Source organism: Vombatus ursinus, unplaced genomic scaffold (genome assembly GCF_900497805.2).
Source record: "Vombatus ursinus unplaced genomic scaffold, bare-nosed wombat genome assembly UNPS02014803.1, whole genome shotgun sequence".
NCBI lineage: Eukaryota > Metazoa > Chordata > Mammalia > Diprotodontia > Vombatidae > Vombatus > Vombatus ursinus.
Window position 1 is genome coordinate 5864277 of NW_020954581.1, and position 12071 is coordinate 5876347.

The 12071-nt window shown below is 39.9% G+C and overlaps 1 protein-coding gene and 1 long non-coding RNA gene across 3 annotated transcripts in view; one reads left to right on the top strand and one right to left on the bottom strand.

The window, feature by feature from the left end:
• ADGRL2 (adhesion G protein-coupled receptor L2) overlaps positions 1–12071 on the bottom strand; it is an 834153-nt gene that overhangs the window by 323993 nt on the left and 498089 nt on the right. The gene's annotated exons all lie outside the window — the stretch shown is intronic.
• LOC114051538 overlaps positions 6144–12071 on the top strand; it is a 31501-nt gene continuing 25573 nt past the window's right edge. Inside the window, exon 1 of the long non-coding RNA XR_003570173.1 lies at positions 6144–6499. This is a non-coding gene — a long non-coding RNA (uncharacterized LOC114051538). The remainder of the gene's footprint in view (positions 6500–12071) is intronic.

Here is a 12071-nt window from a genome sequence, read left to right on the forward strand (position 1 = left end):
AACCTAATTGCCTAAAAAAACAACAACGCCTTTTTTGGGGGCGATGATCTGATGTACAAATCATGATCCATTTGTGTGCTGTAGTTACCTGCATTCCTGCCACATCCCCCTATTTTATTCTGTTTGATGAAGGCAAGCAATGGGTCACATACCTTCTCGAGTTCCTGGCCAGGAGAGCTATACATTTTAGCCTCTTAGTAAATGTTTGATCATTGAATGATTGAGCCTAATATCCAAATTAGCTTAATGATTTTCACTTCAGCCAGATGAGTCTTGCCAAAATTAAATCTTAGAAGAACAAACAGATATGTGATTAGTGACATTAAATACTAGGGAATTATTAGCACCTCAATTCCTTGGGGGAGTTAGTTCGGTTAACAAACAAAATCTATTGATTTGTTTGTGTAAAATTTAATGTTTACCAAGCCAGGTAAAATTAGCTTTGGTAATACCGATGTTAGCTGAAATGTGGGTTTATACTTCTTGGGTCATATGGCCAGAAAGCTCTTGTAAGCATTGGAGTTATTAAATAGGGTCTTAGAGCTGGAGTTGGGAGGTACCTATTGAGGGCAACCCCCTCACTTTACAGATAAGGAAACTGAGGCCCAGACAAGTTAAGAGACTTGTCCAAGGTACTTTGATACGTGTAGTATCAGAGGATTTGAACCTGGGTTCTCTGACTCCAGAGCTAGTCCTGTTTCCCACAATATCATGATATAATAATGCCCATGCAAAGCCAGGCTCTGATTCTTCTGGCTAGCTGGGTTCCACCTTCCCAAGTATTCTTTCATTCATTCAGCAACCTGTTATTAAACATGTACTATGTGGAAAGCCTAATAATAGACATCCTAAATACAAAATAATTTAAGACATAGTCTCTGTCCTCACGGAGCTTACACTTTGGCGTGTTAGCAGTGTGGGTGATAGTATGGAACAATGGGGTCAAATTCAAATAGAAACCAGGGCCACTAAACCCTACATAAAGATCCCTGCTCACCCATACTGACTTAGAAAGCCACATGCTAACATTATCTGTTGTATTTTTATTTACTCTGTTAAATATTTCCTGATTACATTTTAATCTGGTTCGGCTGCTGTAGGGAGTGTTGAGGCACTTGTGGCCAGAAGACTACATGTTTGACACTTCTGGAATTTAAGAATACCTAATATCTCAAAGTAGAGGAAGCTAGATGGCACCATTGGCTAGAGCATTGGGTCTAGAGTCAGGAAGACCTGAGTTCAAATTCACCCTCAGACACTTACTAACTGTGTGACACTGGGCAAGTCACTTAACTCTGTTTGCCTCAGTTTCCTCATCTGTAAAATGAGTTGAAAAACAAAATGGCAAACCACTCTAGTATCTTTGCCAAGAAAACCCCAAATGGGGTCATGAAGAATTGGACACGAATGAAAAGAACTGAACAACAACAACAACATTTCAATGGATCAAGCTGCATCGAGCAAGACAGTGCACTTTATTTATCCATAAGGCAAAGAAAATAAATATGGAATGAAACTTTTTACTCCAAGTAAAATTATAACAAAACTTTATGTTGATTGACTTGCCTGGTCTTCTACTGTTAACTCGATCACCAGGCCTGAAAATTTTGGCAGTTCAGTTTCCAGAAACTCATACTAGATTCTTGTCTTTAGATCACGCAAATAGAATCAGCAGAGAAAGTGTCCTTCTCAAATCCTGCGTCCAATTCCAGGGGCACTTGAGACAAGGATACAAAGCAATTCGATATGGAACAGCATGAGCCAAACCATGGCCTGTGGTTTAAGTGGATAAGCAATCCTGCTTCAGAGAGACAATCCTCACTCTCTCCCTGCCCCTACACCGGCAGGATGATGAGATGTCTACCCCCACCTACACTAAACCATATTCCTCAAAGGGGAGGTAAACAGATCTCCTTTGCAACCATAGCATTGAGTTAAGACAAAGATGCTTTCTTTGGACATGTGTTTACAAAATGTGGAAAATGGTCGGGTGGAGCTCCTTATTTCTACCAAAGGATTAACCCTGGGTCATGTAAGCATATATCGGTGAGGTAAATTGCACACATCAAAGGGTTCCTAGGTCAGTGAGAACCACAGCACAGAGGATCTGAAACTCTGCTGTGAGATCGGGTGTGGGGTTGGTTAATTGGTACAACTGGAGCCCATTAATAATTTATGATGTTATAACATAAGAGAGGCACAGCGACATAGTGGATAGAATGTTGGAATAGATTAGACCTGGGTTCAAAGTCTGCCTCTTACATTTATTAGCTCTGTGACTATGGGCAAATCACTTAACTTTTCTGAGACTCAGTTTCTGCATCTGTAAAATGGAGATAATATCTGTAGTACCTACTTCATAGGGTTGTAGCTCACATAAAATGAGATAATTTATGTAAAATTCTTTTCAAACTTTAAAGCATTAGATAAAAGGTCTTTTTATTAAGTGCTTACTATGTGCCAGGTGCTATGCTAAATGCTGAGGACATAAATATAAGCAAATGAGACAGTTCCTGTTCTCAAAGAGCTTACATTTTAATGAGGGGAGAAGACAGAAATGTATTGGTAATATATAGGTTTGAATATATGAGAGCTTTGATTGCCTTTTTGCAATGTATTACCTTTATGGATAGGAGAAAGCTATCTACTGAGTAGCTCAACTCTTTTCTTCTGGGGTAAATTAATCTGAAGAACTACCTTGGATATCCAAGAGCTATGGAATTAGAAATAAAGTTTGCCAAATTTACGATGTAAGTTCAAGATATATTTGCAAGAAAGCTATTGTTATTTAGGAAGCTCATTTCTACATTAGTGCTAATGCTTTGAATAAATTGAAATTAGTTATTTTTTAAGTTAGGGACTGACTCATTACTGATTGGGTCATTCCTAATTTAGCTGCTTTACTATACAGTCAGTACACTCACTTGGTAGAGCTAAGATAAAAAATTAATCCAAAGCTAGAAGATAAACTGAAAGTGAGGGAAAAAAAAGATATTGCATGCAATGAAAACAACTTTACTCAACTTAACTTACTTAAGTTATTGTTGCCAAAAGAGTGGAAATGGATAGAGGAAAGGACACTGATGCTGATTAATACATTTTCATACAGAAAATTTGCACTGATGCAAAGCAATTGCTCTAACAAAGGAACCAAAATAATCTTGAAAAATCTCCTTAGCAAACTCTTAACTCCTCTGCCAAAGGCAATACTGCTTTAGTATACAAACTCAATTATAAATTCTTAAGGGGAAGGATAGTGGGAAATTATAAGCAGCATCCCAGGATTAAGGAAAGGAATCAGCATCAAGGGTGATAGGAGCTTCAGGAAGCTTCTGAGGTATTCTCTTTTACTCTTTTGTAATCCAGCCATGCATATCTTTTGGATTAGGCATAGGAATAATCTTTTTGCCCATCAAGAGTTCTCAAGTCCTCTTTTTGTTTCAAAAAATCAGTTGATGGAAAAGAACTCAAAATGTTTCCTGGTTATGTTGCCTTTACTCTGACTGATGTTGAAGTTAGATTCACAAAGCATACACAGCTTGAAGCTTTCCAACAAATATCTTCTGGGTTTGTTTTTTTTTTTTTATTAAAAAATGATGTGTCAGTGAAGTAGGAGGGAAAGTATTTTTTGTTAATTGAAAAAAGTTAATTTAATGAAAAAAGATGCAATCTCCCAGGCCCTTTTCCCCATGGCCCTTCATATTTCTTTGCCTCTATTATTCTATACTGCAGGTTGTCTTTAAGTTATTATTAAGTTTCTATAAGCTATTAAGTTATTTAAATAAATTGTGATAAATATTTTCATATTTTATCCTGGAATTCTATCATCTGATACAGCAATTTTTTTCAAAATAAATTTTTCTAGTACTCAAAAAAAGGAAATGTGGCATAGTGTATAGAGAGTTGGTTGCAGAGAGGGAAAGCCCTGGGTGCAAGCACCACCTCTGGCATATACCCTATGTGTGACCCCAGGAGAGTCACTGAAATTCTCAGTGCTCTAGGCAACTCTCTGTGACTTTAACTAGTGCTGATCTGCATTGGTACCAATTCCAGTCCCTCTCTAACCCTAACCCAAACCCACAGAATGGGCAGGCATGAATGGCTTCAATGGAGGGAGAACCCATACCAAGAGATCACAGATTCATTTGGGTATTTGAGTAAAGGCTTTACATAAAGAGTCATTCTAATTTTCAAGATTTCAGATCTAGAAAATTGCTTCATTATACATTTGGTTATCTATATAATGATAAACACAGTGTAAACAATCACCTCTGCAATCTTCCTTTGCATCAAATCTCTACTTCTAGGTGGGGAAAGAAATTAATGTGGGCACTAGCTAATCTTTCCTCCTCTTCTGCCCCCTGCTTCCTTAAGACACACACACACAGACAAACACATACACACACAACAGCACTCTCTGAACATTGGTTAAATAACCCAAAGCTTTTCTACATACATATAAAAGAAAATTAACCACATTCCCATACCCTCAGTCAAGGTAGTCATGCTGTGCTGGTGGCACACATGTATTAAGGCAGCAAAATTGCTTTAAATAATCAAAATACACAAAGGCACATTTTCCTGAGTGATTGGAAATAACCCTGACAAATGTTCATATTTGGTAAATTATGAATCAGCCAAATTACATCTGCTCAAATATAATGAAAAAACATAAAAAAAGTAATAAGCACATAAAGCAAGATGTTCAGCTGGTTGTGAATTTCCATGACAGATACAGAAACAAGCATGTGAGGTGAGCACGTGAATATGTCTCCTTTGGTGCCTGTGTGTACATGTGCATACATACACATGTATATACACGCACTCAGGAAATATGTGTGTATGTGTGTGCACATGTGTGTGTGTGTGTGTGTGTGTTTAAAAGAGCACTGAACCTTTGGCCTAGCTATTCTACTATTGGACAGCTGTATCAAAGAGGTCAAGAACATAAAGTCTCATCTGTATCAAAGTGTGTCACAGGTGAGACAAGCCCAGGACTTCTAACTCTGAAGCTAGTTCTTTATCTACTGGGTCATGATGCCTTTGGTGACATACCGAATTTTTTGCATACATCACTGATCACTCACAATCCCCCAAACTTGATCTCAAATGTTTCATCTATTGAAACTGATGTGGCTAACACATCCTTTTATTAAAATAAATTTTATTTTATTTTCATTTCCAAATTCTTTCCCTCTTTCCCAACTCACTATAAATATGTATAGTTATACAAAACAAATTTCTCCCCTGGCTAATAAATTCTTGACTGGCTTTTCAGAGTTTCAAAAATGAAAGAAGAAATAATGGATTGTGTAATTCTGGACATAATTCAGATTAAAAACTGAGAAGCCAGAATGGAAACAAGGGAATCTTGGGAGGAAATGGTGGCTCCATATTTGAGTTCATCATAGTTATCAAGTACAATGATACCCCATGACCTAATGTACATCCTACATTTGGAGCAAGCAGATGTCGATTAGTTAAAAAAAAAAGGCTTGGTAGGATCCCCTGGCCTAGGCTTCTGCAGAGGAAGTTGACCCTTTCAAGGAGAACAATATGTTCTCCGAAAGGAAATTCTGAGGTCAGGGACCCGAGTCTCTCCAATATGAGCACGCTGAGAACACGAGAACAAACGCTCACCTGAAGGAAAACTCTTCTCCGGGCTACGTGGTTAATAGCAGAGGAGGAACCTTCCTGGACAAGAAGAGAAGACTTGGAAGTATAAACTTTTCCATAATACAAGGACGTTGTGAGCCTGATCATCACTATAGTGTTTATGATAAAGATTATACTCAGAGGAGACAATAGGCCAGGAAGCATGTGACTAGTGCTGGTGACTTCCAGACAAGAAATGCTTTCATTTCCTAAGCAAGAATAAGAGGAAGAACCTGATTGTCCTTGTAGGGTCTTTAGTCATATCTGAACATCATCCACTCTTCCCCACAGACACCCACCTTCCTTTATCTGTCAGCAAACAGCTCAGGGGAAACCAGAAAATCCCAGACAGGGCTGGCCTTCTGCGAAATGGCAAAGGAGACTACATTTATCTTTAGTGGGCGCCTTGCCACACTCTCTGAACGTCAGCCTTCCTCCCCCTATTTTAAGATAAATCTCAAGTTAAAACAAACAAAAAAAAGAATTGAAGTATTTTTTTAAACCAGAGATTTTTCTAAACAAAGAAAGAAAAAGGAAAACTGAAGTTCAGAACAGCAAGGAGGATATCCAAGGAGTGTGGCATGGGGCCCATCTTTCCTCTCTCTATTTATAAGAAAACCTCGGAAAACAACAACCAACCAAAGTTCATTTTTATTTCTAACATTTTAATTTACTGGAGTCATGGAGCATAGTACCCTCCTCTGTGCCATCTTTGACTCTCATGCCTCTCTTCCTTTTTTCACTCTTTCCTCTTCTTTCACACAAGAAGGAGAGGAACTCGGAAAGACAGCTATCCTCAGAGTCAAGAAGATGGAGATTCCAGGCCCACCTTTGACACATACAGGTTGTATGACCCCGGGCAAGTCATTTAACTTGTTAATGCTCCAGGCAATTCACTAATACTATAAATTGCTGATAGGTTGGTGTTGATTTGGTATTTATTGGTAGTAAGAGTTACTCATGGAGAGTTCCCTATGCCAACATCATAGGTCTTGACTCAAATCTGTACCCATACCTCCTTCCCTCCCTCATTCTTTCTACTTCTTTTTTTTTTTTCTCCTAAGATGTGGGGCAGAAAGAGATACTTATTACTGTAAGGGACCGGCGACAGAGAAAGGAGATATTGGGAACAGAGAGGAGGCTGGGGGAATGTGTAGTGAAAGAGACCACACAGAATAATCCTTCCATTGGGTGCTTATTTCTTGTATATTCTGCCTTCTCCTTATTGTGGCATGGAAGCCTGGGAAAGAGCTCAATTTAGAAAGGTAAAGGTCACTCACTGCACCCGAAACCATCACCAGTTGTCTTGACTTATATCTTGCCACTGGATTCTGATGACTCTGGAGGAGAGAGTGAGGCTGATGACTTTGTACAGCCCTGCCTCACTTGAATCCAATTCACTTGCAAGTGAAGACATCACCCTTATGATGTCATTGGTCTCTTTGAGAATGAAGAACCACCACCAACAACAACAGCATGCCCTGAGTTAACTAAAACTATGACAGCAGAGCCTAAAGTGTGGACAAGACTACCAATATTGGAAGGGCTTTGAGTCTGGACCTGATGTGGGTCTTGTCTAAAGACCAAAGTAAGTGAGGACATTCTCATCACTTAAAAAAGACTAGTAGGTGATGTATGTTTCAGCCACCATAACTCATGACAACACTTACTAAGAAGTTCTAGTCTGTTTCAGGGGCAAGTTGTCCTGGAGTTGGAAGATCTGGGTTCAAATCTCACTTTTCATAACTTACTGCCTGGGTGTCCTTGGGCAAATCACTTTATTCCCCTGTGCCTTGGTTTCCTCATCTGCTAAATGAGAGGTTCAGACAAGATGGTCTCCAGTCCTACCTCCATAATGTTATGATTCACAAAGGGAGTATACCCCTGGATGAAATCACAAATCTCTGGAAGCATTGAAGACTTCAAAGTCATCAAGCAAACTTATTTAGGGGGAACAGTAAGGCAGCATGAGATAGCAGCAAGGTTGAAGGTCAACAGCCCCGGAGGTAAGGAGTCCCAATTCTGCCTCTAACCATGTGACCTTGGCTAAGCCACCTTTCTAGAAATTTTCTTAATCTCCAAATAAGGGGGTTGGAACTAGCATCAAAAACTTTATTTAGAGACTCTCTAAAGTCCCTTATATCTGATTCTACCTAAAATTCTGATTTTTGTGTCACTGATGTGGTTTTATTAAATATTTATTTTTATTCAAAAATTGAATGCTGGATAGTTGTAATAATTAAGCCTGGCCCTGAGAAAGAGAGAAGGAAATGTACCTCCCTCCTCTTTTTTGTAGGAGGAGGAAACTATGGGTGGGGAATGCTGCATGCCTGGGGAGACTAGGCTGAGGTTTGGCCAAGTTTTGTTGAACTTGTTTTCCTCTCTTCAAGTTTTTGTTACTAAGGGTGACCCTCTCTGAAGAGAAAGGGGATATATTTGAAAGTGAAGATAATATATTTTTAAAAACCTATAATTTTTTTTAAAAAGTTGTATAGTACTATACTATTTGATTTGTCCCTTTTTGATCCAGAGTTGTTATTTCATTGGTATCGGGAACTCCCAGTGTAGAAACTCCCTCTACCAACACAGATCTGCATTTCATCTAGACCTTATATTATCTTAGGGAGTTGCCTGAGGGCCCTGAGGTGACTTATATATGGTCACACAACTAATAAATTTTTTTTGTTTTGTTTTAGGCAACTGGGGTTAAGTGACTTGCCCAGGGTCACACAGCTAGTAAGTGTGTCAAGTGTTTGGTCTGAGGCCAGATTTGAACTCAGGTCCTCCTGACTTCAGGGCCAGTGCTCTATCCACTCCGCCACCTAGCTGCCCCACAACTAATAAATCTCAAGGACAGGATATGTACTCAGATCTTCCTAGCGGTAAGACCCCTAAACCAAGCTGTCTGTGAATATTATTTGTTTATCTCATCTTGAAAATGGGGATAATAATAGCACTTCACAGGGTTGTGAGATTGAAATGAGATACTATATAAAACACTTTACAAATCTTAAAGTACTATGTAAATGCTATCTATCTATCTGTCTGTCAGTCTATCATCGTAATCATTACTTAATAAAGGAGACAAAAAGTACTGCCAAATTATTTTAGAGTTACTGTAACACCTTTATTCCATTTTGCAGATCTGTGGAGAGGAAAAAAGAAAGGGCAGTGGAATGAAAGGAGAAAAGGACCAGATTAAAAAACAGGAAACAGAGAAGGGACAGGAGGTTATGGGGAACTTTGAAAAGAAACTCTCACTGCCTGGTCCCAAGGCTTACCCACATCCCAGTGAGCCACTACAAATCAATTCTGGGTTCTCATGCAGTTCTAGGCCCCCACTATGAAACCCTACCACATTCTTCCCCAGGTTTTCCTTCTACCATACCTTTGGCCTCTATCATGGAAAAATACTGGTGGACAGCTAATCTGTGATCAGGAGTAGATGGGTGGGGGCCATTAAATGAAGTCCCCATGTCCCTCTCCTACCTGGGCCCTTCTCTCCTCTCCCAAATAATGAATGTTTATTTTAATAGTAGCTTTCAAGAGATAGATCTCCACAGATTCAAATAGGAATTTGGGTCCCAATAGGAAGGAGGACGCTGTGATGAAACAGGGCCAGAAGTAGCCGCAGAGACATTTCAAAGTATTTCTAGCACTTGGGAAACTTTGTGCTGCCGGACCTGGAGTCAGGAAGACCTAAGTTTAAATCTGGCCTCAGAGGCTTGCTAGTTGTATCTCTGGACAAATCACTTAACTTGTTTGCCTCAGTTTCCTCATTTATTTATTTATTTTACCAACGAAGCTACAAATAGCACCTGTTCCCCAAGGTTGTTGTGAGGATAGAGATTATATTTATAGAGTGCTATGGAAACCTTAAAAAATAATATATAAATATTACTGATGATGGTGAAGGTGAAGATAAAATTCTGTAGCCTACATACACCCTTTTCTTCTCTTCTTCTATAGTGTTCCTTCCCTACGCCAGCTTCTCTAATACAGCTGTTTGGAGCATAAAACCAACTCTATTACCACATGCGGAGGTCCCAGAACACACCCTCCCCTATTCAGGTAGCTAATCACAAGCCCCGGCTTGTTTCTCCAATTAGCGTGGCTCATTCATACAGCAGTTCCACCTCCTAGTTACCTTCACAGAACAATGACAGAGCTGGCTCCCCTTAAAAATCTTAGTCACTGAGGAAATCCAGTTTCTCATCCATCTCGGTTCCAGGTCCACCCCTTAGTTCTAGTCAACATGACTCTCCTCACAGACACCTGAACCCTGACTCAGTAGTTTCTCCCATTCTGCTCAGTGAATGTCTCCCTTACGTCTCAGGTGCGACAGGTTTCCTGACTCAGGTGTCCTGAACACCTTCTGGTTTTCAGTCTCTTGTAACTGTGCTCTTGTAACCTCCCTCTTCTAAAGTGAAATGCTCCTTTATTTCAGTTTCTCTAAAACAATCTTAATGGGCCAAACAGTTCTGGGGGTTCTTGTATCCTCTTTTCTTCCCTCCCTTCAATTAATTGACCTAAAGGATAGAATAGGAACTGGACCCCTGATTTATTTGGTACAGGGAGGTCCTGGGTGAGGAAACCTTCTCTGTAATTTCTAGTCTTAGAAATTTGTTGAGAACATTAAGAAGCTAAGTGACTTCTCTGTGATCACATAGACAGTCTGTGTTAAAGGCAGGATCTGAATCCAGGTCTTTCTGTCTCTGAGGCTAGTTCTCTATCGGCTTCTGCATACTATCTCTGTTTAATCCCTTGAAAAGAGTCAGGTTTACACATGTTGGGGCATGGTTATTATGGAATTTTTTTTAATAACCATGCTTAATTGTTAGAAGAGTTTTGTTTTTCTTTTTTCCTTGTGGGGGAAGGAGGTGGAGATGGGAAAGGGAAAAAGAAATGCTCGGTAATAGAAAAAAAATTAAAAAAAAAGACAGTTGATGTGTCATAATGTCCCTGGTTTCCTCATCTCCCTTTGCCAGTTTTTGGTGTGGAGTGTGGAGGTGGTTGTTACCATGGTGAGGAGAAGAGGAGAATGACTAGGGTGTTTGTGTTTGTGTTCACTCGTGGTTTCTGTCTCTGTCTCTACCTATTGCTGTCTCTCTGTACCCCCAAACACACATATTGACTGTATATTTGGGAGCTGAAGATACGGATAAGTACATAGCTTAAGGAGAGGGGGAAATGCACCTAGTGTGACCTGGGAACTTCCCAAGGCCTTCACGAACTAAAAGTGGTTGGGATGGCTGACTCATCTACTTGTAAGGTCCCAAAATCCATATAGGTCATCAAGCCAAACCTATTCCTTGAGGGAGGATTTTATCCAAAATATCTAAGATAGATAGCAGTCTTGCTTGTTCTGAAAGATTGATAAGAGAGGGTGATTGTCTCTCCCCGTCTTGGTTCAAGCCTAGGGCCAGAGACATTACCCTTTCTCTTGCAAAATAACGGGGAGGGGGAAATTCCACAGAGCAGGGAAGCTCCTAAGAAACAAAAGGCCTGAAGGCTATTGAACTAGGACTCTTCAAAGTTGACTTTTTCCCTAAGGTCAACCCAATTGTACAGTTTCTCTGGAGGAAAGGAAATTCTATCCATTCCTAGATACAGATGCTAGAGGAAGAGGCCAAAAAAAAAAAAAACCAAAAACCAAGTAAGATGGCAAGGATAAAAAACAAACAGGTTCTGTGGCTGGGTCAGGTAAAGGATGCTAAACCTCACAGTTTAGCAATTTTGGACAGATATTTCTCTTTTCCTCCTTAGATTCTAATCTTTCCCGATACTTTTTAGTTTAGCCTCTGAGGGTAGAGCTAGGAGCTATGGATACTGGTGGCTCAGAGGTGAATGTCATCTGGAGAGGTCCAGAAATGGAACGGATATCCAGGGGAGTTAATGGGTTTCCTCTCACTTGAGATCTTTAAGTGAAGGCCTGAAGAACACTTGGCTCTGTATTGCAGAGGGGGGCCTTATTCAGGACCATCCGGCTTCTGTGGTTCCTCCCAGCTAGGAGGAAGTTCTGACATGCTGGGATGGTTTCTAAAGAAATTACGACAGTGAGACCCAGCATTTATATGACGTCTTAAGGTTAAGCATTTCATAAATGTCATTTCATTTTATCCTTACTGCAACCCTGGGAAATAGATGCTATTACTATCCATAGTTTATAGATGAGGAAACTGAGGTGAAGTACTTTCCCAGGATCAGTTAGAGACTGGATGTGAATTCAGGACTTCCAGACTCCAGATTCCAGTTCTAGGTGTCACAGCTGATAGAGTAATGGACCTGAGTAATGTGAAGACCTGAGTTCAAATTTGACCACAGACATTTACTAGCTGTGTGACCCTGGGCAAGCCATTTGTGCTTTGTTTGCTTGTTTCCTGATCTGTGAAATGAAGATAATAATAGCACTTACA